General features: G+C 42.6%; 1 protein-coding gene across 15 annotated transcripts in view; it reads right to left on the bottom strand.

Annotated features, from left to right (window-relative positions):
* Nucleotides 1-27,613, bottom strand: part of DAB1 (DAB adaptor protein 1) — a 452,572-nt gene that overhangs the window by 75,530 nt on the left and 349,429 nt on the right. The gene's annotated exons all lie outside the window — the stretch shown is intronic.

Here is a 27,613-nt window from a genome sequence, read left to right as displayed (position 1 = left end):
CATCATTTGAAACTGACCTTCCTGCCCTTATTAACTAAACTTCAACAAGCAATATCCACCATCCTGTTAAGTGATGGTGATCTTTATGGTCATTTTTCAAGATTAAATGTACCTAAAATAATCCTCATTAAACAGTAGTCTGTAAAGGTTTATGTATGTATCTAGGCATTATATAATGTGTTTCAAGTCCTTACAAAGGACCTTTTCATTATACTAGGTGCTAAGAAGCTTGAATTCTAGCCACAATATGTGAACACAAGGCACTCACTGTATCTCTCTGGATCTCTGTTTATTCCTCTATTAAAGGAGAACTTTGACCCAGATCAATGGCTCCTAACCCAAAGTCCTGGATCTATAGGGATCATTAAAAATAATGAAAAGAGGTCCCAGGCAATTTTCAACATTTCAAAAAGCTAAACAGAAATTTATAATTATTCCTAATAAGATGACTTCTTTCATTGTGCACACAAATAAAAATGCTGAGTTTATTTAGAATTATATCTGGTTACTGTTGTACCCCTTAGTCCACCTTGGAGCAGATTCTCTTTGGCAATCAGTGATGGATTCAAATAATCCAAATAGGAAAGTAAATGAGTATAAATGCATTTTACTGAACAAAGTCTCCTATGTTACTGAACCTGTGAAGGGAAGGAAAAATTTAACACGAGGAGAATTTGGTTACGAAACTATTGAGAACCACTGAAGTAGATTTTCTCCCAGGTCTCCTTCCATCTTCCCAGATCCTTTAACCAGCTAGATCTCACATCACACAGCCAGCCTCTCAGGACAGTGGCGCCTGCCTCTTATGATGACCATTACTTAGTTCTGGATTGCTGGCCCTGATCTTCCAAAATGTCCATTCCCGGTCTGTTGCCATCTTTTCAGGCTTCTGACCTTAGGAATCATTTCTGCAGTAGAATTTGCTGCTGCAGCTTTACCTTCCAGAGTCCAGCCATTCACTCACCTCTTTCTTACTCTTAAGACGCTCCCTGTGGGTTTCATGCCCGTCCAGGTTGCCTAGTGTCAACTAGATATAGGGCATGGAGAGGGGTATCACTGCCTGGTCACCCTAGCCCCTTAAGTGGCCATAAGACAACTTCATAATTTTAGTGGATTTTGACACAAAGTTGGGGAAGAAGTAAGTGTTTATTAGTAAAATGACCAGGATCCATTTGTTCCTGCTTTATTAAGAGGGCATATTTATCTAGCAGAGAAAAACTGCTCAGACAGCAGTAGCTTTTCCATGGTGTTAATGATGTAAAATTGATGAGATTTATATTCACTAAACAAGGCGGTATTGATTTAGAGGCTTTTGTGAGCTTGAATGGGATACAGCAGAGAAAAGTGGGAGACAAAGGCATCCTCCTTCTCTTTCTTTCCTGCAAGTATTTCTTTCTCTGCATAATACAGTGAATGTTATCCACGTATCCTATTAAGTCAAAGTTTGACGACAGCACTTTAGTGATTGCCAAGTGGAATACTGCTCTAAAATTAAACCACGATTAGAAGTCTTCCTGGTGGAATTAGATTCGGAGGTGATTGTGCAATGGTAAAATATCACCTACTATACAAGATAGCAGATGGAGATGTTTTAATTTATCTGTGAATCCTCATTAAGTGTTTTAAAGTCAAAACATTTTTAATGCTTGATGATACCTAATATTTCCTCACAAAGTGTAGCTGTGTGTGCACATAAAGGGCTTAAAAATATTATAACATTATCTTTTCCCATAGTTAATTTTATGATGTGTTAAAAAGGATTGCTCTGAAATTGGCTCATTCATTTGGAAACAAAGAGTCAGATAGGGATTATGTCTCCACTTTCTCCAACCTTCACCATGCAAACATCATAGAGATCTTCGGAAATACAAACATATTAGAATCCTTCTAATCCCACGTTATCACATTCATCTTGGCAACTCAGAGGACATCGCAAATACTTGCTCACTGAGCCTCCAAATTGCTCCATGTCTTCAAGTAGGTTTTATCAGCATAAAGGCAGGTGGAGCCAGAGGAAATGTAAACATCATATAGTTCAACTGTGAGTTTATTCATGAAAGGACTGCGGGCCAGAAGGTGTTCTGGCTGGACCAATACTTAATCCAGGCCCCACTCTCCCTACTCATAATGGAAAAGCATTGAATGAAGTAAACAAGGTCATTTAGAATCAAGGTCTCCCTTCCTTAGACTCTTGGCTCCCTAGATCAACAACAAAACCATGATCCCTGATAAGCTGGGATGACGAAGGGGAACTAAGGAAGGAGGTCAAACAGGGCGTTCTGGATTCCAGCAGATTACTAAGGTCAGAAACGGTCACCAGTCAGAAGGTCTGGGGCCAAGGCCAGCTATCAGGATCTCAAAGAAAAAGGTCAAGACCACCTGGTCTGGAAGGACACTCTCAGGGGCTTGCCACCTACAGTATATCTGCTGGGCAGCCAAGGCCAGAAAGGGGAAGTGAAGTCTTTGGTAACAAAAAAAGCAAAGACCATTTCATCCCAGGAGTGTTTCTGTGGAGAATTTCAAGGCATCACATGTTGTTCTGGAGATGCAGAGAATACTGGGCCAGAGGGAGAGGGAGAGAGTGGAAGAAAGGCAGGTTCCGGTTGCCCTTCTCCACCCTTCCTTTGGAAAAGAATTTTTGTCTTGGAAAAACATAATCTAGGTATTAGTGTTAGTGACTCAGTCGTGTCCAACTCTTTGCAACCCCATGGACTATAGCCCACCAGGCTCCTCTGTCCATGGAACTCTCCAGGCAAGAATACTGGACTGGGTTGCCATTTTCTTTTTCCAGGGGATCTTTCCAACCCACGTATCAAACAAGGGTCTCCTGCATTGCAGGCAGATTCTTTACCATCTGAGCCACCAGGGAAGCCCAATCTAGGTATTAAAGTACCGCCAAAATATCAAAGCAGATAATTTGGTTTTAAAGAGAGAGTCTTCCAGAACACCCGATTTTTCTGCCACCGCTTCGTTTACTCCTCCTATTCTGAACCCTCACATTGTGGATGAAAATGTTGCTGCAGAATTCCAAGGCCAATCCAGAGATCAGCCTCGCCAACCCAGTCTGAGTTTCCTCCCAGGAGTAAAAATAATCTGAAGGATTCATCATCCCCCTTTGGGTTCTGGACTTTCCCACCTCTGTGCCATTATGTATGTTGTTTTCTCTGCTGACTGCCTCTTCTTACCCTAACCGTGTTTCATCAACTCTACCTAACTATATTATATCTATGCTTCAAGGCCTAGCTCCAACATCATGCTCATCTAGGGACCTTCCTCAATCCCCTATTCCCTGTAATAATATTTCCCAACTGTAGAATTCATTGGATTGTACTTTTTTCTTCTATCTGGGATGCTCCAACCTTCTTAATTTTGTTACACATTTGCCCATGCATATAGTTATTCACACTGTGTAACTGTATTACTGAGTGCCTAATCTGTTCTAGGGAGAAGGAAATGGCAACCCACTCCAGTGTTCTTGCCTGGAGAATCCCAGGGACGGGGGAGCCTGGTGGGCTGCCGTCTATGGGGTCGCACAGAGTAGGACACGGCTGAAGTGACTTAGCAGCAGCAGCAATCCGTTCTAGGCCTCATTCTAAGTGCTGCTGCTGCTGCTGCTGCTAAGTCACTTCAGTCGTGTCCGACTCTGTGCAACCCCATAGACGGCAGCCCACCAGGCTCTGCCATCCCTGGGATTCTCCAGGCAAGAATACTGGAGTGGGTTGCCATTTCCTTCTCCAATGCATGAAAGTGAAAAGTGAAAGTAAAGTCGCTCAGTCGTGTCCAATGCTTAGCGACCGAATGGACTGCAGCCCACCAGGCTCCTCTGTCCATGGGATTTTTCAGGCAAGAGCACTGGAGTGGGTTGCCATTTCCTTCTCCAATTCTAAGTGCTACATCTGCCCAAATAATTAAAACCTGGTCCCTTCCTCAAGACCCTTGCAGTCTCAAAGAACAGGCAGGCAAAGAACCTAACAACCACAATATAATAAGACAAGCTTGATATTAAAGGTGTTGTATAGGAGCAGAGGCGGAGAAGGCAATGACAACCCACTCCAGTACTCTTGTCTGGAAAATCCCATGGATGGAGGAGCCTGGTAGGCTGCAGTCCATGGGGCTGCAAAGAGTCGGACATGACTGAATGACTTCACTTTCATGCATTGGAGAAGGAAATGGCAACCCACTCCAGTGTTCTTGCCTGGAGAATCCCAGGGATGGGGGAGCCTAGTGGGCTCCCGTCTATGGGGTCGCACAGAGTCAGACACGACTGAAGCGACTTAGCAGCAGCAGCAGCAGCGTAGGAGCAGAGGAGAAATGGGGAGGAGCATCAGGGAAGACTTGACAAAGGAGCTGACGTTGGACTCAGTCTTCAAGGATAAAGGGGAAATCCTCAGAAAATCAGAGAAAAGGCATTCTAGGCAGAAAGAATGAAGCAGGCAGATGCCTCTAGGTTCTGAAAACAAAACACCTGAGAACATCTGTGCACATGTTTTCTCTCCACTTTGGGATGTTAACTCTTAAAAAAAAAAGATAATGTCAGGGTCTCCTCAGCCTTATCCTAGTTCCTAATACTGTTCCTTTTGAACAACAAGTGCTAAGCAAGGTGTCATGAATTAAAGAAAGAACAGAGGGACTGCCCTGGTAGCTCAGTGGCTAAGAATCTGCCTGACAATGCAGGGGACATGGGTTCGATTCCTGATCTGGGAAGATTCCACATGCCCGTGCCCCAGAGCTACTGAGTCAGCACTCTAGGGCCCGTGAGATGCATCTACTGAAGCTCGTATGCCTAGAGCCTGCATTCTGCAACAAGAGAAGCCACTGCAATGAAAAGCCCACACACCACAAAAAAGAGTAGTCCCCGCTCACTGCAACTAGAGAAAGCCTATGCAAAAAAGCAACAATGACCCATGCAGCCAAAAACAAATAAATAAATAAATATTTTTAAAAAAAGAAAGGAGGAACCAAGTTATCCAAAGATGTACAGTACAAAGGTAGTCACTCAATAAATGCTCAATGACTGACTAAATCAGGTTAATTCATGATATTTCACATAGGATTTATTCTGTAAACAGAGGGTTCCGTCTCTGATTACCATTTTTTTCTTAGCATTTCCATGAGCCATTTACCAATGTTTAAATGAAGTATCAAATTGTTTGCAGGGTTATCGTCTGACAGAATAAATTACAGAGAAGACTTAATTTGTAGTATGGTTCAATACAGCCAATTAAATACAGTATGGATTAGAAAGTCATCTGCTCAGACTTTACCATTAGCTTTTTTGAAAGAATAAATTCTAGCCTATTTAGCCTTCATATTATTATTGTGTGTGAGTATATGTGTGTATGAGAGGGTGTGGTTTCCCGAGGCTATACTATTCACAGGAAAAATACCCACCAGGATTCAAGTGAGTTAACAAAAAAGCAAAACAAAAAAACAGATATGCAGATAGACACAGAATAAAAATAGATACATGAAAAATACACTACTTCACACTACAGGCAATTACAGTAGTTAAAATCTCACTAGACAAAGAGAGGCCCAGGCTCATTATAAAGGCCTTTCTCTTTTCCAACATATTTTTGGATGCATTTGCTGCATGGCAGTGCCAGCAAGGCTGGGAGGCAACCTCTGTACCAGCCTCCAGGCACCCCATCATCTGAGGCTCAGTGGAGCAGGTCAGAGTGAATTTTTCTCTAAGTTCCCATCCTGAAATCATCTAGAATGTTTTACTCAAGGACAAGACCAGATTTCCAAAGATCCCAGACTCTAGCTAAAGAGGCAGCACGCTAACAGGGGAAAGAATGTTAACACTGGAGCAAGAGAGAACATAATTCAAATCCAAGCTGTATCATTGACTGCATAGCTTTGGGAATATTTCTCTAACTTTCTGAGCCTTCTCTTTTTATATAACACAAAGAATGATACAGAACCCAACAAGTTGTTGAAAATATTAAATTGATTCATATAAAATATACCAGATACAAGTGAGATGCCACTTTTCTCCACCAGAATGAAAAAAAAAATAATACTCAGTGATAACAAAAGTGTGGGGAAACAGATACTTTCTTGGGCTATTGGATTTCTCTAACATACGTATTAATACAATGGGACAAAGAGTGCCTCTCTCCTGGTCCTGTTAGAAAGACTGATGAGTGAGACTGGTATACATAAAGGGCTTGAGCAGCACAAGGCACATATTGTAAGGGCTTTGTAAATGTTGGCCATTATGGTTATTTTTGTTACTTGTGGGAGTGCGATTTGGTGCAATTTTTCTGAAGAGCAGACTGGCTATCTCAAAGCATTAAAGATATGCATAAATTTTGACCCTATGATTCTTCTTGTAGGGATTTGAGTATCTGTAAATAACATAAAATATGGTAAAGGACTTAGATATGAGATATTCCCTGCAGTGTTTAGAATAGTGAAAGGTTAGAAATGTCTGAAGTGTTGAGCATTAACTTACTGGCTGAAGTAACTGCATTTTGCTATAAGATGAAATAATATGCAGCTAGCCAAAAATCATCTTGGGAATGTACGTACTTTTTGCTGTGGAAATATATTTTAAACATCCTAATGAATGAAAAATAGCATATCACATAATAGTATGTGCAATATAATCCTGTTTCTGAAAAAGAGGATGATTCTCCACATATGTATGTGTATAAAAAGTCTGGAAGTACATCCAACAAAATCTTAATAGGAGTTTTTCCCTTGAATTGTGAATTTACTAGTGATTTTAAAAACTGGACTTTTGTTCAATTATACTAATTTTTTTGCAAAAAAATTATTCTAATTTATACAAGTTACATAAAAATACTAAGCTTCCTGGACTTTATCACATGGTACAATTCTTTAGTTGCCATGATGTATATATGGATATAAGGTCCGCCTGGTGGCTCAATGGTAAGGAATTCACCTGCAATGCTCGGGTTTGATCCTTGGGTTGGGAAGATCCCCTGGAGTAGGTAATGGCAACCCACTCCAGTATTCTTGCCTAGAAAATCCCATGGACAGAGGAGCCTGGTGGGCTACAGTCCCTGTGGTTGCAAAAAGAGTCAAACAAGACTGAGCAACTAAACAACAACAATATAAAGATATATAATTTCAGTTCCAGAGTGGTAGCAACAATATTTTTCTCATCTTTATCCCCAAATCAGGTAAAGTAGCTGACATACAGTAAGGATTTAGTACTTACATATTTTTATCATAGAAAAACATACACAACTTTAATTTACATTTTGACCATTATTAAGTGTGTGGTTCTGTGACATTAAGTACATTCACACTGCTCTGCAACTATCACCGCCATCCATTCCCCACGTGACCATCTGTATCATGAACACTAACTTCTCATTCTCCTTCTTACAGCCAACCTGGAAACCACGTTCTACTTTCTGTTGCTATGACTTTGTCAGTTGCTGCTGCTGCTGCTAAGTCGCTTCAGTCGTGTCTGACTCCGTGCGACCCCATAGACGGCAGCCCACCAGGCTCCCCCACCCCTGGGATTCTCCAGGCAAGAACACTGGAGTGGGTTGCCATTTCTTTCTCCAATGCATGAAAGTAAAAAGTGAAAGTGAAGTCGCTCAGTCGTGTCCCACTCTTAGCGACCCCCTGGACTGCAGCCTACCAGGCTCCTCCGTCCATGGGATTTTCCAGGCAAGAGTACTGGAGTGGGGTGCCACTGCCTTCTCCAGTATCTATTTTTAAATGAATAATTTGAACGAATGAATCTGTCAGCAAAATCCTGAGTCCAAGTCTGTCCCTGAACCCCACCCCCTCACACAAAACCCTACTGGCTCTAATTCTGTTTCGCTAACACTTTATTTTCTCAGTTGTTAAAATAAAGAGGTCAAATTCAATAAATACTCATGTCCTTTTCTGCTCTTGACACTTCTTTTGAAACTTTATAACAAGACAACAGTTATAAAAGACAGCTTCTTCTCAGTAACTCTGAACATATGTTATGAAAACAGAGCTCTGCAACCATGTGAGTAAAGTTCTTGCCTAAAAATAGGGAGATGAACTAGTTAACTAGCTGAGAGCATTCCCGACCTATGATTTAGGCTTAAATTTGTCTAACAGGCAAAGTGGAGCCAGGTGTGCTGAATCAATTAGCAATCACCACAGTGACAAGGCAGCAGATTTCTGCTCAGGAGAAATAAAAACCCCCTTCCACAGGAAACCAGCTTCTGTGTGAAGTACTAGTTTCCTAACACTTGGGTTCAATCAAAATCCAACATCCCATGACCTAGGATATGCTATCACATAATCACAGTTGGTGGAAAGGTAGACTAGCTGTCCTCTCACATTCAGTTCACATTCATGCCTAAAAGCCCATTGGTACTAGGATATACTGGGCCCTGGAAATACAGAGATAAAGAAGATGCAGTCTGTGCCCTCAAAAGCTGGCGGTAAGTGTGCATGTGTAAGTCAGGGTGCTCCTCTTTTGCTTCACTCTCAGAGTACTCTGCATATTGTGTTGTCCTTCCCCATTGCAATAAAAGCATGTCATGTGATGAAAGGATTTGGGATCTCATCCATATGGCCATGGGCAAGTCATCTTACCTCTCTGAGCCTCAGTTGCTTCATCTGTACAATAGGAATGATCCCTTCCTCAAAGGAATGTGAAGAAGATCACTTAATGTATCTAGCAGGGTGTCTGGTAGACAGTAGGGTTTTCATACTTTGGATCTTTCCCCAGACAACTGAGGTTAAGATCTAATGGCTATGTGACATAGTGTTCAGTCACCAAGCATGGTTCCCACAGGTTAGGCCCTCCTTAGAGCTCGCCGGATAATAGTCTTGGAGTAACCGGAGGATAGTGAGAAAATCTGCTGGGAAATCAGGTCATCAGAAAGGAGAGAAGAGCTGAGAGAGAGAGGATCACACTTTATGATGCCATCTAACAGGCTGGATGCTACTATCCTGGGAAATGTAACCCTGCAGTTTCTAGTTACATAATCAGTGAATTCCTTTCACTGCTTAAGACTGAGGTGAGTTTCATATTACTTGCAATGAAAAGATTTCTGAATTAGTGATCATCTTTATCCCGATCTTAGACCAAAGGAAACAGGCTCAGCAAGAAGTGACTTGCCCAGGGAATATCAGGCTAACAGGAGATTTTAGAAAATCTCACTGTCACTCAAATCTACGCCTGGTTTATTGCTAGCAGTAATTCATGTTGGAATTCCAATTTTGAAAGTGCTTTGGTTATATTTTAGGATAAATATATATACAAATGCATTGTTATTAGAAAGCAAGCTTTTCAGTGAAAGAAAAATGAGACTTTAAGAAATAAGCCAATAATGGTAATTTGAACTGGAAATATCAATGTGAGCTCATCATTTAAAAACTACATTCTCTAAAAACTACATTCTTACCACTGTTTGCAGAAAGGGACTAGAAGCAGTGAGACCCCAGGAGCAATGAGTACACCTAATGCAGCTGTTTATTAGTTAGATATCCGTTTATCTATTGGTCTCTTAACCTATCGAAAGAGAAGGGGAATCAGGGAAAGCAAATATGGCAAAAGGTGAAATTTTCTGTGTGTTTGAACATTTTCATGATAATACATTAGAAAAAAAAAATTAAATCTCAACGTGCTCCTTTCTCTATCTATCTCCCATTCCCTTCTCTGAGAACAGGAGAAATCAAGGCACTGAACACTTCAATGACTTAATTGAAAGTAGGCTGCAGACAAAAGGCCTTTGTCAAGTCCACCTCAGGCAGCCATTGGTCCAAAACATAAGGGGTCGTTCAGTGCATTCAGAAGAGCTCAGTACAGAGCTGCCAGTTTTCTTTGTTCCTTTGTGCTTTCCCAAGGCCAGCATAAATAAACATCAGCCAGTTGTGGTTCTATTTGCAACAATATTTTTAAAAGTTCAGGATGAATAAATATGGGAACAATTTATACTTTCAAAACTCTGGATGGGAAAATATCCCAAACTTGGAAGATTCTCCAAATAGTCATACAGATTCAGACTTAATTTTCATTATATATTTTAAATATATAATGGCACAGCCCCTCCCTCACAGTAGTCATCCAGAGAATGACTACTATGTGTTGGGCATCATGCCAGGTACGCTACGTATGTAATCATCATTTATTTCACTCAACCAACAACTTTACACGTTATTTCCCCTCCTTTTACTGTTGAGGTAAGTGAGACACAGAGAGGTTGAGGAACTCACTTCAGGTCACACTGTTGATAAGGTAGACCCTGGATTGATGCCAGGTATGGCTGGTAGCCTCTGTGCCCTTGAATACAGTATCCAATGTATTTTAACTGCCTCTACTCTCGTTCTCCTAAAATTCGTGTTTTTATTTCTGTCTCTTTCTGCATGAAGGATCCTAATAACCATTGTAGGTGTTTAGTAATGTAACCAATGATTTCAACATTTCAGCTTATGGTGTAAAATTATTGTAGCAAGTAGGCAAATGAGTGTGAATGAACAGAAATGAAACAGCATGTTTTGCCACAAGTCACTGCAGAAACGACGTCATTATATTTAATGGAAAATTACTTTTTGTGTTGCAACCAGCCTGAAATTAACCTCTGCCTTGGTCAAAAAGAAGTCTTGCATGCCAGACAGAAACTTCCAAGAAAGTGATGTGACTAAAATGCAACCCATGGAAAGAACGCTGGATTAGGAGTGAGCAGGCTGGTGTTTTCATTTATATTAATAGATTGAGGTGAATAGCAGGTAGTGGTCATGGTGAATATGGCTTCTAAGATCCATTTTAGTTAGATACTTGCATGTTGAAGAAACACGTGGCTTTGGATAGACACAGGCCAGCACTTGAAATTCAAATCTATTCTGTACTACTTATGCCACCTTGGGCAAATTACCTAGCTTCTCTGAACTTTAGTATCTTCACCTGTAAGTCCATTTGTTTGGGGGAAAACTAAGTAAGATCCTGGTATCCTGCCTGGCATGCTTAATAAATGGTAGTTCAAAGATTCTATTCTGTAAATCGTCTGTCATCATTATATGTTTAATTTAGCCTCCCCAAATTCTTTAAGTTGAAGTCCTAAACCTCAGGCCTTTAGAATATGACCTTATCTGGAAATACAGTAGACCTTTAAACAACAGGGGGATTAGGGACACTACTCCCCACTCTTCCCCATCCTGTGTGGTAGAAAGTCCATATATAACTTTACAGTCAGCCCTCTGTATACGCAGTTATGCATCCAACCATAGACTGTGTGTACTGGGATATGTATCTATTGCATAAGTCTGCATATAAGTGGACCTGTGCAGTTCAAACCCATGTTATTAAAGGGTCAACTAAAGAGTGACATGACTGAAGTGAAGTGACTTAGCACAGAATAATGGTGGTGGTTGGTGGTTTAGTTGCTAAATCATGTCTGACTCTTTGCGACCCTACGGACTGCAGCCCACCAGCCTCCTCTATCCATGGGATTTCCCAAGCAAGAATACTGGAATGGGTTATTTCCTTCTCCAGGGGATCTCTCTGACCCAGGATCAAACTCTCATCTCTTGCGTCTCCTGCTTGGCAGGCAGATTCTTTACCACTGTGCCATGTGCTAGAATAGGGTATGCCTCTAATCCAATATGACTAAGGCTCTTATAACCAAAAAAAAAAAAAGGAGAGATGTAGACACAGACACATGGACTGATTGCCTTTCAAACATGAAGGCACAGATCCATATGTGTCTAAAAGCTAAGGGAATACCCAAGACTGCCAACAAACCACCAGAAACCAGAAGACTGGCGCAGACCCTCCCTCACAGTGGTCAGAAGGACTCAACCTTGCCTAAACTTGATCTCGGACTTTTAGCCTCTAACTATGAGACAGTAAACTTCTGTTTAAATCCCTGGATTGTCGTACTTTGTTACAGCAGCCCCAGGAAGGAAACACAGCAATCGCCTTAATTTTATCTCCAGATCCCTTTGTTTGATGAGTTTACCAAAAGGATACCATAGTGAAACAATAAAATCTTTGGTGTCTAGCCCCATCTCTGCTCCCTCAGTGAGATTCAATTTTCCCATCTGTAAAATGAGGGGCAAGATGGGCCCCCACCAGCTTTGCTCTGCTTGTCAATGCAGGGCAGCAAAGCCTTTAGTTTTCCTATTTCTGCCAGACCTGGAGAGTTGAATCAGAAGCTGAGTGTGGTGCAGGGCCATGCAATTTATAATGGTGTCTACCCAATTAGTTCCCAGTTAGTGCTGTGCAGCACTTCCCTGAATAAACACCACCAAATCACTGAGGTGAGGGGCTAAGCTGAGTACCAGGATCAATCGTTTCTTTTACACTAATTGGCCCCATGATTTGTTAGGCTGCTGCCTTGGAAAATGAACTGACAGGCAAAGAAATTAGCACAAAATTGCCCCTTTCGTTGAAAAAGCACCAAACACCGTCCTGCAGCCGTGTCCTCCAACTCACCTTAGGGCCCCAGGGACAAAACTGACACGAAATAATACCTTCTAACCCTCAGCTGTATCATTTGCTGGTTAGAGATGAGAAAACTGAGGCTCACAGGGGCCCAGGGGTCCTCAGTCTCTAGGATCTAATGCCTGATGATCTGGGGTAGAGCTGATGTAATAATGTAAGAAATAAAATGCACAATAAATGCAGTGTGCTTGAATCATACCAAAACCATCCCCTCACCCCCTGGTCCATGGAAAAAAATGTCTTAACATGAAACTGGACCCTGGTGCCAAAAAGGCTGGGGACCACTCACTGGTAAGCAACTCATACAGTCAATGTTCTGTCAATGGTGAAGTTCAGAGCTGGTGCTAAAAGTAGGTGTGCTGGCAGCAGACTTCATGCCCATTTTATCACATCAGGGTGCCTCCCGTAGGGCAGCAATCCTCAGGTTCTGCCTAGCTCTCTACTCTCTCATCCCCACATCTCCTCCTCTGCCTCTACTGGACTCAGAGAGAGCGGTACTTAAGTGAGAGCAGCTATCAGGAGGCTTGGCTTGGTCACTCTGCACTTCCTGCACCAAATACCACGGCCTGCTGGGCCAGCTCTGACTTTTTTCCACAACTCAACTCCAGTAACGGAGCATCTCCCTTGACTCTGTGGCAGGCACTGTGCTGGGAATACCGGGCAGGATCCTGACCCTGGGGGAATCGCATATCTCTGGGAAGATGGGGCGTTCGGTGCCTTTGTTAAATGGTTCCAAAGAAACGCACTCTCTTTCTTCCTAATACCTAGCACAGTCGGTAGTTATCCCTTCATGAGCATGATCACCTGGTTACTATCTGTATCTTCCGTTAGTCTGTGAAGACTAGGGAAGCAGTCCTCGTGTCAGGCTCTGGTCACCTCTGCATCCCCAACACAGTGACTGACATTTAGTGGGTGACAGTCACAGTTTTTTGAGTGAATAAGAGAATATTGTGTTCATGCGATAATAAACGTAAGAACAGGGTGGGAATGGAGGCCAGAAGGGACTAGATCAGTAGGAGTTGACTAGGTATTAGTGCTCCTGGGGGTGTTAGGGATTAAGATATCCCAACCAGACTCCTACTGTATCCCTCCCTCCACCACCCTTCCCCTTTGACCATCATAAATTTGTTTCTGAAGTCTGTGAGTCTGTTTCTGTTTTGTAAGTAAGTTCATTTGTATCAGTTTTTTTAGATTCCACATATAAATCTAAATGCTATCTGTCCTTGGAGTTTGGGGTTGACATATATATATTGGTATATATAAAGTACATTACTATCTATATAAAGTAGATAATCAACAAGGACCTACTGTATAGCACAGGGAACTCTACACAATACTCTAATAACCTATGTGCGAAAAGAATCTGAAAAAGAATGGATATGTGTATATATATATATAACTGAATCATTTTGTTGTACACCTGAAACTAACACAGCATTGTAAACCAACTATACTCCAATATAAAATAAAAATTAAAAAAAAAGAAAGATGTTCCATTCAGAGGGATACCAAAGAGACCTGATGGCATCAAACATCCTATTACAGGTAGGGAACTACAATCAGTTTGGGATGATTGATCCATAAGGCTAGCAGAGAGTGGAGTGTGCTAAGATAGGCTGAGACCAGGGAATGCAGGCTTTTGAAGGCCAGGTTAAAAAACTTAAGAAAAGTGAAAATGAAGTCACTCAGTTGTGTCCAACTCTTTGCGACCCCATGGACTATAGCCTACCAGGCACCTCCGTCCATAGGATTCTCTAGGCAAGAATACTGGAGTGGGTTGCCATTTCCTTCTCCAGGGGATCTTCCTGACCCAGGGATGGAAAATGGGTCTCCTGCATGGCAGGCAGATGCTTTACCCTCTGAGCCACCAGGAAAGCCCCTTAAAAAACTTGGGTGGTTGAAATTATCATGACTTTCTTTTTGACTCTGCTGCTGCTGCTGCTGTTTAGTCGCAAAGTCATGTCCAACTCTTTGCAACCCCATGGACTATAGCCTGCCAGGCTCCTCTGTCCATGGGATTTCCCAGGCAAGAATGCTGGGATGAGTTGCCGTTTCCTTCCCCAGGGGATTTTCCTGACCCAGGGATCATGTCTCATGTCTCCTGCTTGAAAGGCAGACCCTTTACCACTAAGCCACCTGGGAAGCCCCACTCAACTCTGCAACTGACCCTTTCAGGAAGCTGCAAAGGGAGTCCATACTCAGGCTAGAGAAGGACAGGGAACTGAGAAGCCCCTCCCTGCTGGGGGCCATCAGCACGGGAGCCAAGGGGATGCACAGCTGAAGCGTCCGAGATGGAGGCTCACAGGTAGACAGATGGTTTCAAGTGAACTGGGCTGTTCTGTGGAGAGGAGGCCTTGAGGGCACTGGTCAGACTGCAGACTGGGCTTCTAAAAGCCGGATGCTCTCTGGTCTGGTGACAACATGGCAAAAACATTTGCGAGCTGAAGATAGATCCCACCTTCATCCACCTCTAACCCCTGCTCCCTGCCGACCATCCAAGATCCACAGATGATAGGAGTTCTGTCTTACGAAACGTGGATGGCGGTGCTGGTGGTGGCAGTGGTAAGGGCAGGGTGCCTCTTTGTTTAACTGGCAGCACTGGTAGTTTCTGAAGATAACTGGAAATGCTCCCAACCTCATAGCATGAGGCTCTGCATGCCAGGGTCAGATGGGTCTGGAACATTCCTTGGCTTCACCATTTTCTTTGTAACAGGCCTCCATGTGCCCTTTTGGTAGATGCCGGCTCAGAAGGCCAATGGAAGGACTGCACTGGAAGGTCTGGACTGGAAGGACTGGAAGGTCTGCTCTGAGGTGCTGGTGAACTTAAGTGATGGGGGATCTGGGAGGGCCAGGAAGCACAGCAGGCAAAGAGATGAACAATCTGAGTTCTTATATCAGGCCTCAGCTGAAGGTGTGCTATGAGGTGACATATGGTGGCACAGGGCACATGAAAGGCACATGGCTGGAGGCAGTCTTTGCCCTTCCGAGCACACAGTCTGGAGGACACAGCTGGGGCTAGACAATCACAGTCAGGTGTGGCGCCTACTCAGAGATGCCAAGAACTACCAATAGGGTCAGTTAACCCTGCTGGGCAGGGTTAGACGAGGCATTGGCTCCGGGTGAGCCACTACTGTTCTTATTCTCAGAATAAGAGAATAAGGCATTCCAATGCCTTGGAAGAGGAGGCATTGGGGCTGACTCACAAGAAGATAAGGAGCTAGCAAGGCAAGAAAGGGGAGCAGCACGTGCAAAAGCCAAAGGAGAATAGTTGACTTCAAGTAATTTTGAGAGGTTCTGGGATTGAGGGGTCAAGGGGTACAGATATGAGGTTATCTGCCTGACTGTTCTGTATACTCTTTACAGAACTTCCTGCTAGTGTGATCTGAAGGAGAGAGAGGCTGGCAGGGCCACAGTGCAGAGGCCTGTCATGTGGTTCGGAGGATTCTACCAAGATCCCGGGGATGAGCTATTGAGGAAGGTGCTGGGACTTCTAACATGTTTCTGTTACTGAGTGCTGAAGAATTGATAAGCTTTCGAATTGTGGTGCTGGAGAAGACTCTTTATAGAGTCCCTTGGACAGAAAGGAGACCAAACCAGTCAGTCCTAAAGGAAATCAACCCTGAATATTCATTGAAAGGACTGATGCTGAAGCTGAGCTCCAGTACTCTGGCCACCTGATGCAAAGAGATGACTCATTAGAAAAGATCCTGATGCTGGGAAAGATTGAAGACAGGAGGAGAAGGGGGCAACAGAGGATGAGATGGTTGGATGGCATCACTGACTCAATGGACATGAGTTTGAGCAAACTCTAGGAGATAGTGAAGGACAGGGAGGCCTGGCGTGCTGCAGTCCATGGGGTCACAAAGAGTTGGACACGACTGAGTGATTGAACAAATCTGTACCCTATGCCTCTTGTCTGCTGTCCTCATACTCAAAACACTTGCTCTTCTGCCACCTGATGACCTGTTATCTGTGCACCTTTCTGTAACTTGTCTGGCCGTCCATTCAGGAATCTGCATGAGAATAAGAACAGTAATGGCTCACCCAGAGCCAAGCTGGTGCAAGGATCACGGAGACCAGCAATGGAAAGTAGGATGAACTAGTGATCAAGACTCTCCTTGTCCAAACTCCAGCCAGACTCCTCTGCTGGATTCCTCCTCTTGTCCAGCCCTCTGCTGGATGAGACCTCCACCTTGGCCTCTAAAGACTTGAATAAAACACTAACATCATTTCCGACAGCTCAAGGCCACATTCCTAATGGCCCTGCTGCTGCTGCTGCTGCTGCTGCTAAGTCGCTTCAGTCGTGTCCAACTCTGTGCGACCCCATAGACGGCAGCCCACCAGGCTCTGCCATCCCTGGGATTCTCCAGGCAAGAACACTGGAGTGGGTTGCCATTTCCTTCTCCAATGCATGAAAGGGAAAAGTGAAAGTGAAGTCGCTCAGTCGTGTCCGACTCTTTGCGACCTCATGGACTGCAGCCTACCAGGCTCCTCTGTCCATGGGATTTTCCAGGCAAGAGTACTGGAGTGGGGTGCCATTGCTTTCTCCACGTGATGGTCCTAGCACCCATCAAAGTCCCTGCCTAAGAAAATTCAAGGATGCCAAAAGAATTTATTGATTGTTTCAGCCATACTTGGAGATAGGGCTGGTCTCCCACCCTCTGTGAGAGGCTAGAGCCTAAGCTTGGATAAGGGTCAGTTATCAAACCCAGATGACTTTCCACGTGGACTAAACCCCCATATCCTGCTTTCTGTCATGTTTTGCTCCCTGACACTACATAGTCCCCACTCACTAATGCCCCCCCCCAATCCCGTCATTCTCACCTCAAACCCCAGTCACCTCTGCACAAATTGGAAAGAAGTTCAGTTCTTTTCCCTACTGGAAGGAGTTCCTAAATAAAATCTGTTTTACTATGGTCACATCCGGCTGTGTTTATCTTTGACACCATACAAGTGATGACAATCTCCAACCACAGTGCAAAGCCCAGGCCCTGGGCTAAGTAGGTTATCCATGACCTCATTTATTATGGCCCTGGAGTGGAAGGCAGTCTTCACAAAGAAAAGGGAGGGGATGACTCAGTGGTTAAGGTTAAGAGCCCAGGCTCTGGAGCCAGAGGTCAAGGCCTGGCCTCTCTATTCATGGGCTCTGACATCTAGGCTAGGCACAAACCCTTTCTATGAATCAGCTTTCTCACCCGGATCCTGGGTATAACTGTCTCCATCTCTTAGAGTTGTTACGAGAACTATATGAATCACACACACACAGCATGTTGAGCCCAGAACACAGTAAGGACTTGATAAATGTGCCATTGTTATTTCAAAGTCATTCAAAACATATCCCGTGAGGGAATATCTTCTCTGTTTATGCAAAATATGTACCCTCACCTGGCACAAATTCTTATGCACAGTCAATGTTTAATAAGTGTTTGTTGAGTAAATGACTCATTATTGAAATGCTCATCCTTGCTCTGTTATTCACTCCTACATGATTTTTCAGTCTGGTCCCAGAACTGTGCGGCCACTTTGGCTTGTGTCTGCACAGGAGCATGTGCGGGACCCTTGAGGGCATCTACACACAGCATCTAACTGCACATCTTATAATACAAGCAGATAAGGATGGGAATGCACATCTGTGACTCCCAGCTGACTCCCAGAGCTAGTCCAGGAGTGGATGCGGCCAGAAGAAACTTACATCTCTGGTCTCCACTGAGCAGAAGCAAAACTTGGCTTGAGGCTGCTACATTTCATTCTTCCTTTGTGTATGAGAATGGAACGAGGGGACAAAGTGATAGGAGTTGTCAAGTTTTGAAATGAATAATAAGATTTTTTTTGAGTGAGGTGTATAAAAGAGATGAGCTAAAAATACAGCTCCAAGAGCATCTGGGAAGGAAAAGGATTAGCGAGGTGCCTTAACTGCTGCAGAACAAAGACCCCTGCTGAATGGAGTTTCCCCCACCAGTTGTACCTGCAGCAGGTAAGCAAAAGGGTGAAATGCACAGTGTTTATTCTGAATGCTGTCTCCCCACTTTAGGAAATTAATTCCAAAAAAGTAGCGATCTAGAAATTTCACATCAGGTAGATGCAAGGGGAAAGGGGGCTCAGTGAGTGGGAAAGAGGGGGCCATTTTCGAGCACCTCTACTAGCCTGATGCTCTTCTTACAGGATCAAACTTAATTCTCATAAGCCAATGAGAAAGGTTTTATTATCACTTATTTGACAGAAAAGGATACTGAGGCTCAGAGAGGTGAAGCTGCAGGTTTAGGCTCAAAGAGCTAGAAGGTGGAAGTCCTAGGATTGGACATCCAGCCCACCCCATCCACTGTAACTGCCTAATCCCCAAATCCAAGGCCAGGATAATATGCTGTTTCTTATACATTTCCTTTGTTAAGTGTCCTCTACTTGAAGTATGTCTTCTAAAATACTGATAAATTCTTTCTCCATCCATCCACATGCTCTCCCTCGTTACCTCCATCCTGCCCTGTTTTGGAAAAAAAAAAAAAAAATCCCCATTGTTTTTGCAGGCCCAAGGCATGCATATAAGGCAAGTACCTCATCTTATCATTCAAGGCTCTTTGACATCTAACAATTAATATCCACTTCATACTCAGAGATGCTAAGAGTTTTACAGCTTTTAAAGCTCTATCTGATGTATTATCTCATTCACTATCTTGTTTTGTTCCCCTCATGAGAAGATGAAAAACTTATACAGCCCAGAGTGGCTAAGTAATCTGCCCAAAGTCATATGTAGCAGCAGATGGGAAATTAGCACCCATGAAGACCTTCTGAGTCTGACTTCTAAGCTTCTTCTGTGTCATCTTGATAGAAACAATAAATGCAGAGGTTAAGAATATGGGCACTGGGACTAAGGCTGCTGAGTTCAAATCTCGACTCGGCCACTCACTAGCTGTGGGGCCTTGGGTAAACATGTATGCTCTCTGTGTCTGAGTTTGCTGGTCTGTAAAACAAGCCTCAGATTAGAAAGTTCCTACACCACGAGGAACTGTGATGATTGTTGTTGTTTAGTCGCTGAGTTCTGTCCGACTCTTTGTGACCCCATGGACTGCAGCACGCCAGGCCTCCCTGTCCCTCACTATCTCCTGGAGTTTGCCCACATTCAAGTCCATTGAAACAGTGATGATTAAGTAGATTATAATATTCAATACACTTAAAATAGTGTCTTGCATCTAGTAAATATCATTCAAGTATTAGGTTTTTGGTTTTTTTTTTCAGTTCTCGTTTCTTTTTGAATATGTACCTGTCTCCTATTGTGGGAAGTTCTCTCCCCACCGTCTGAGAGCATCCTGTAACTAGCCCAACACTCCCCCAGTTAGGAAGTGGTAGAGTTAGGATTTGAATTGAGGCTTGTCTGACACTTTCAGGTGTATCCTGAAGACTCACTTGCATGCCTCTCCTTCTGGAACATGGGGTTCGATGTAGAAAAAGACTGCAGCTGAGTCTCTATCCTGGGCCAGAAAAAGGAAGTGTATCACCTGGGAGAACCACACCATCGTAAGGACACATTCCCACGGTGACATGAGTCATCTCCACTGTATATACGTCTTTATTCATTCAACAGAATTATTGAGTAATTGCTATGTTTTGAGCATTGCACTGGAACCTAGGGACACGATAATGAAACAGATATGGTCTCTGCCCCACCCCCACCCCCAAGTTCAAGGTCTAGTGGGGAGCCATGCAGGAGAAATAGCAATGTGATGTGCTAGGTCCCCTGAGAGAGGAGGTACAGGGTGATTGATGAGGAATCCATGAGAGATGCCTTTAACCAGTATAGGGATGGGGTAAGCCCTAAGTGCTTGCATTCTGAGACTAAACACAAGCATTTAGAAATCATACAATTTCTTTTCCTAACTTAAAAAAAAAATATTCTCTGAGGCCTCCCTTTCATAGACACAAAATGTAGTCATCCGTTTCTGGTTCAGGAAAGGAGTGACAAATGACTTAGAGGGGATGGAGGAGGCTTCACTCCTGTCATTCCCACAAGGAGAAGAAAAACAGGTAAAAGGCCTGATGAGACAATGCAAAAGCCAGACAGTGCTGGGTGCTCACAGCTACTCTGCCAGTGCATGGCTGAGTCCAGACTGTTCTTTCTCTGGCTGATTTCGGAGCTGATGAGCAGCACAGATGACAGAAGTGAGACAGAGGTTCAGGGAGAGGTAGGTGGCTCCCCATCACCTTCTTCTTGGCATTATGGAGGCATGACAGATTTTGGAGTCTGAGCACCTTGTGCTGCTGAAAAGCTGTTGTCCTTTGCTGGCTTGGAGGCTTCTTAGCACAGAAACAACATATAGCTAATGCCCTGTGAACCCATTTCCAGACTCATGCCTGGAAGCCAGACACTGAAGCACTACCGGAGGACTCTCTCTTTATCTAACATGCAATGGAAGACCTGGCCTTAGTTTCCTCATCTACAAAATGGGGATAGTAACAACAGCTTCTGTGCAGGGTGACTATGAGGAATAAAATGGATATTACATATTAACACACATGATCAGGCTCATAACAAGCTTCCAATCAATGGTGGTGATGAGTTAATCCCAGTCTTCCAACAACCTATATGACCACAGGCAATAATTTTACTTCTAGGTGCCTCAGTTTCCTGATCTGTAAAATGGGGACTAATAAACTTCACAGCATAAACTTGTGAGTTAAATGAGATGATTTCTGTAGGAACCTAGGAGAGGGCTCAGAATGGCCCTGGGATCAACTGCCAAGAATCTAGGAGCTGACACCTTCAAACCTTTTATTTTTCCTTTTTCTTCCATTTGAACATCGTTTTTTCACTTGTCCATTATTTTTTCACTCCTTCAATAATATTTATGGAGTACCTGCTCTCAGGCAGACACGCTGCAGAGCAGCTTTGGTCGTGTCTCCTTTACTACAGCCATTTTCAAAGAAGAAACAGAGCCCCTAGCACCCTGCAAACCTTTACATCATTCTCCCTTCCTCACGAGTCTGAGCAACTCTAGCAGCAACATCCAAATGTTTGTTCCTTTCATCTACATGTATGGAGATTTGGTTTCTAGATGCATTTTCTCAGCTGCCTGTCTATAAAGGTTAGAGGGTCTGAGGTCAGAGTGGTTACAGATAGGAGAAGAAGGGGGAACTTTGGGTGCAGTCATGCTGGAATCAGCCAGTCCCATCCTAGACTTCCATGACATACTAAGTTTCTTAGGATGAGTACGGTTTCTTTCTGACCACTTTATGTCTCCTAAAATTATTTGGAAATTGGTACCAGAGAGTGTCTCCTGTGGGGAACTCTCCGTGGTCAGGTCCTAAAGGACCTCATCGCTGCCTATGTTCCATCCCTTGTCTCTTGTGCCTGAATCACACCAGGATCACTGGAGGCAAATTCCCAGCAGGCCAGGTTGGGTGGAAGTCAGGAGGCAGGGCTTTGCAGACTTGGTTTCTCAGAAGGTAGCCCTGCCTTCCTTCTATAACACAGAAAAGCACCTTCCAATCACCCTGGCTGATACTGTTGACAGCCTTACACCTTCATCACTTGCCTTGCATCCTCACCCACCCGATTTCCCTCAATTTTACTGACTGACGGCTTCTTGTTAAAAGCCTTTCTTTGGCTACAGCTTTCCAAGACTGACCTATAATTTCTCCATCAACTACAATTCACACTCTCCCTCATGCTGAGCTGACTCACTTGACTCTTTTTTTTAAATTGATTTACTTATTTTTGGCTGTGCTGGGTCTTCGTTGCTGTGCACCAGCTTTCTCTACTTGCTGCGAGCAGGGGCTACACTCTAGTTGCTGTGTGGGCTTCTCATTGCGGTGGCTTCTTTTGTTGTGGAGCACAGGCTCTAGGCACATGGGCTTCGGTAGGGATGGGATCTTCTTGAACCAGGGATCAAACCCGTGTCCCCTCCTCTGGCAGGTGGATTCCTAACCACTGGACCACCAGGGAAGTCTTGCAACTCGCCCTGCTAAGAACTTTTTCTGTACTATCTTATTTCAGCCTCATAACCAGCCTATACAAAAGACGCTATTATTATTAATATCACCAGTTAATTGATGAGGAAACTGAAGCAGAGAGAGATAGATCATCCTTCACCCAACATCAGCCAGCTGGAAAGGCATTGGGGCTAGGCCTCACACCCAGGCCTTTCTAACAACAGAGCCCGTGGATCCTCCGAATGCACAAAGCACACCAATTGCCTAGCTCAACTTCTTTGCTTAAAAGCTTACTGCTCATTCTTTCCTGGCTCTTCACAGAACATTGCTTTCTGAAATGCCTAAAATAAACACACATAAGTCCAATAATAGATACGTCCACTGAATGAGGAGAAGGAAGTGGCAACCCACTGCAGTATTCTTGCCTAGAGAATCCTGTGGACAGAGGAGCCTGGTGGGCTGCTGTCCATAGGGTCACACAGAGTTGGACATGATTGAAGTGACTTAGCATGCATGCCACTGCATGAAATAGATTTAAACTCCTCACTTCAGGGAACTTAAAGAAAACACTCAGCAAAAGAAAAATGAAGTGCCCCAGCCGTATCTGACATAGTATTAAGCTTTTTAAGTTTCTGCTTCACATCCCTGTCTACCCTGAGGGCTGCATTTTTCATGTCTCCTTGGGGCCTTGAAGCCCCTTAGCCCTGGTAAACTCAGTTCATAGGTCACTTCCTTACAAGACCCTCCCTGTCAACCCCAGTTAAAGTTGCCCCCTTCAGCTCATCCCTAAGACATCACCCTTTTTTGTGGGCTTTATAATCTTACTCTGAAATTAATCTGTTCCCTTATTTATGTCTTTATATATTGTCTTGCCTGCTTTATTACTATATCCACAGTGCCTCGAACTGAGCATATAGTAGCTGACCGATAAACACTTGCAGAACCAATAAAAAGCTCCTGCTTATCCACCAACACCCAGTCCAATTTCCTCCCAAAACTGGGATCGGTGTCCCTCTTTCTGGATTCCCACAACACTTCCTTTATTTATCAGCTCTTACCAATTATAATTCTAGATTTTTCTTGCCTGTTTCTCCAGCTAGATCTCAGCCCCAAGAAGGTAGGAATGATGGAGCCTTTAGGTATTACATCCTCAGTACCCAGACTAGAGGGGCTTTCCAAGTGGCGCTAGTGATAAAGAACTCGCCTGCCAATGCAGGAGACATAAGAGATGCAAGTTCGATCCCTGGATTGGGAGGATCCCCTGGAGGAGGACATGGCAACTTATTCCTGTATTCTTGCCTGAAGAACTCCACGAACAGAGGAGCCTGGTGTGTTACAGTCCACAGGGTCGCCAAGGGTCAGACATGACTGAACTGACTTAGCATGCATACACACACTCAGACAAGAATAAAGCAATGAACAAGTGGTAGAAAAATGTCTGTTGAATACATAGGCTGATTGATGCATGGATGGATACAATAAAGGAAGTAAAGAAAGAGTGGACAATAATTTTTTTCTGTTGTAAAAATTAAAATTTACAAATATTGCCTTAAATACTGTACCCTTGAAGGTCTATGACTTACTATATTAAATATATGGTAGGTTAACCATGAAAACTAAATGGCTTGTTACAACTAAAGTTCATATTGGATTCCAGCTACATGGGTTGGCAGGAGCTCTGATGTACAGTCTCAGTGGGCTCAGGTTAATGGATGCCTTCAAATCACATCCCATGGCCCTATAGTTGTTAAGGTAGGAGAAGAAGTAGCCAGAGGGTTGCATCTGATGCTTATGAGCTGGGCCAAAAAGTGATGTATGTCACTTCAGTTCATAGTCAGATATACTCATGTGGCTCCAGCAGGAGCTGGAAATGTGGAGGAGCCATGGGTATGGGGTGGGAAGCAAGCTTCTTCCATACTTGGGCATCACGTAACTCCTAAAAGCCACACAAAGCACTAAGGCTTATGTGTGTTCCAGGTTTTGGGACATGTCACCCAACACTTTAGTGGGACATGTCACTAATACAAAGTATTAGTTCATCATTGTCTTTTACTTATTTATTAAAGACATGGTTAACTACCAACTGGAGCTTTATTTTTCTTGAATAGGCTATAGAGTATGACTTCACAGAGTTGATATAACTTCAACCAACAGCAGGAAAAAATTCCATTTTGATTATTGTTGACAACTTTATTAAAGGTATATATAGCCTCCTTCTTTTTAAAATAATAGCCCACATTTATTTACTGTCTACTTGGTGCCATTGTGGTTGATCTTTTATTTATATAGTATCTAATCCTTCCAATACCCATATAAAATAATATTATAACTCCAGTTTTAAAAATGAGGAGACTAAGGGTCAGAAGGATTAAGATTCTTGACAAAAGTCAGACAAATCATAAAAATCCAACAGGAATTTGAACTCAAGTTTATGTGACAACAGCTCTTAGAACCCATAATTATCTAACTGGGGCCCAGTGTATGTGAGGACAGAAGAAATGGAGGACAGAGGAAATAAACTGCTGGGACTGTTTCTTTCTACGATCCCTTTGAACCCTAACATCCTATGAAAGCATTCTATAAGCCACAGTGGAAAGAATTCAAACTGTATTATATAAATGTCACTGACTTATCATGAATAAGTTATGGCTTATTCCTTGTTTAAAGTTGTGAAAGGAAAAATGGAAGATTACAGCTTAAGGACTGATGTTCTATCAGACTATGAGCAATCATGGGGCCCCATTTAGGAAGCCAAAATAATAATCAACAACAACTGGGGAAACTGTTAGGATTATACACTAAATATACCTACTGTTGACAGCCCATATTATTTGAGCCTTGCAGGCTCTGGAGCGAGACCACCTGGGTTCAAATACCAGCTCCATCATCACTAAACTATTAGGATCTTGGGCACGCTACTGTCTGGGAGGAAGAAATTTTCCTCTACCCTTCTGCATTCTTCTGGCTGGTCTAAGAACTAAATTTCCATGAGACAGATTAACAGGAGAAAACATCTAACAAAAGTTTGTAACATGTATACATGGGAAAGACTCAGGAAATCTAAGTAACTTGCGAAAACAGTTGAAGCCATCACCTTAAAAATCATCTTTAGCTAAAGATAAAAGTGGATGTTGGGGGTACTTGTTTGGGGCTTCAAATGGGAGGAAGGCAATTCACATGGAGTTAGAAAAGCAAAGGTTTGATAAATAAATGTTCTGGGCCATGCAGAGACAATGGGAAACAAAATGGACTCTGATCTTTAGGCCCTACCTAGCTCATATTCTTTGCAGGTATCTCTGGTGACAGCTCTATTCTGTAAATAGGTCCTCTGTCTAATTTTTTTTAGGGAGTTAGGGGGAAGGTCAAAGTTTCTTCCTGACTCTCTTGAACCTTAAATGTTTTAGCTTGAACTAATTCAGATGCCAAAGAGACATTTTCAGGCGGCAATTTTAGCTTCACTGCATTGCATAACCTTTCTGAACCTGTTTCCTTATCTATGAAACAAAGATTAAAATAGAATCTACCTCATCAGGTTATCACAAAGAAGTAAGTAAACAGTTTATATATGTAAGTGCTTTAAATATTGCCTGGAACATAGTAAGCGCTACATAGTTGCTGCTATTATTTTTCAGACAGTAGCATACATCCAAAAGGATTGTGCTATCCAACAAAGTCAGACTCCTAGTCATACTGCATGTCAATTTATTTTCCTATTTGTTTAACAGCCCTAGCCATGAGCTTTGTCTAGGCACTAGGGAATACAAAGACAATACATCACAGTCTCCATCCTCAGGTGGCTCAGACACAAATAATGATATTAGACACAGAACAAACTATATTGCATTGACTGCAAGATACTATAGACTGTAAGCTATACCCTTATTGCAGATATGTTAAACTGGGAGAGAAAAAATATCTTAAAATCACAGAAACATAATATGTTCAAGATATAAAGTAGCAGAAGGGGAGGAGTGCCCAATTCTGCCTGGAAGAAACAGGGCTGCTTCAAGGAAGAAGGTTTAGTTAGATTAAGAACTGCAGGTTATACAAACAAAGTTCCAGGGCTGGATGGCTTCACTGGGAAATTCTACTAAACATACAATGAAGAACTTATACTGATCTTTCCCATACTCTTCTAAAAGATTAAAGAAGAGGGAATACTGCTCAAGTCATTCTATGAAAGCACCATCACCCATATATCAAAACCAAGACACTACAAAAAACAAACAAACAAAAAAACAAAGAAAATCATAGGCCAATACCTTTGATGAATATATATGCAAAAATTCTCAACAAAATGTTAGCAAGCAAAATCCACTAATACAAAAAAAGGATCATAGACCATGATCAAGTTGGATTAATTCCAGGATCATAACATATGCAAATCAATGAATGTGACATACCACATCAACAAAAGACAAAAACCATATGATCATCTCAATAGCTGCAGAAAAAGCATTTGATAAAAGTCAACATCCATTCATGGTAAAAAAACTCTTGCCAAAGTGGGTATAGAGGGAACATACCTCTATATAATAAAAGCCATTTATGAAAAACCCACAGCTAACATAATACTAAACAGTGAAAAGCTGAAAGTCCTCCTGCTAAATTCTAGAAGACACAATGCCCACTCTCACCACTTCTATTCAACATGATATTGGAAGCTCTAGCCACAGTGATCAGACAAGGAAAAGAAATAAAAGTATCCAAATTGGAAGGGAAGAGGTAAAATTATCCTTATATGCAGATGACATAATATTCTATAGAATCTATAGACACAAAAACTACTGGAAGTGGTAAATTAATTCAGCAAGGTAGCAGGATACAAGATTAACATATTTCTTTACACTAACAATGAAATATCAGAATGGGAAAGTAAAAAAATAATCCCATGGAGAATCACATAAAAAAATAATAAAGTACCTAGCAATAAACCTAACCAAGGAAGTTTAAAACTTACACACTGAGTACTACAAAACACTGATAAAGGAAATTGAAGATGATTCAAAGAAATGGAAAGATATCCTATGTTCCTGGATTAGAAGAATTACTATAGCTAAAATGGCCATACTACCCAAAACAATCTACAGATTAAACGTAATTCCTCTCAAATTTCCAAAGATATTTTTCACAGAACTAGAACAAATGACTCTAAAATTTATATGGAACCATAAAAAACCCAGAATTGCCAAAGCAGTCAATCCTGAGGAAAAAGAACAAAGCTGGAGGAATAACTCTTCTAGACTTCAGACAATACTGCAAAGCTATAGTAATCAA

The sequence above is a fragment of the Giraffa tippelskirchi genome, chromosome 5 (genome assembly GCF_054371585.1).
Source record: "Giraffa tippelskirchi isolate mGirTip1 chromosome 5, T2T-mGirTip1v1.2.pri, whole genome shotgun sequence".
Lineage (NCBI taxonomy): Eukaryota > Metazoa > Chordata > Mammalia > Artiodactyla > Giraffidae > Giraffa > Giraffa tippelskirchi.
This window is presented reverse-complemented; position numbering and strand designations above follow the sequence as displayed.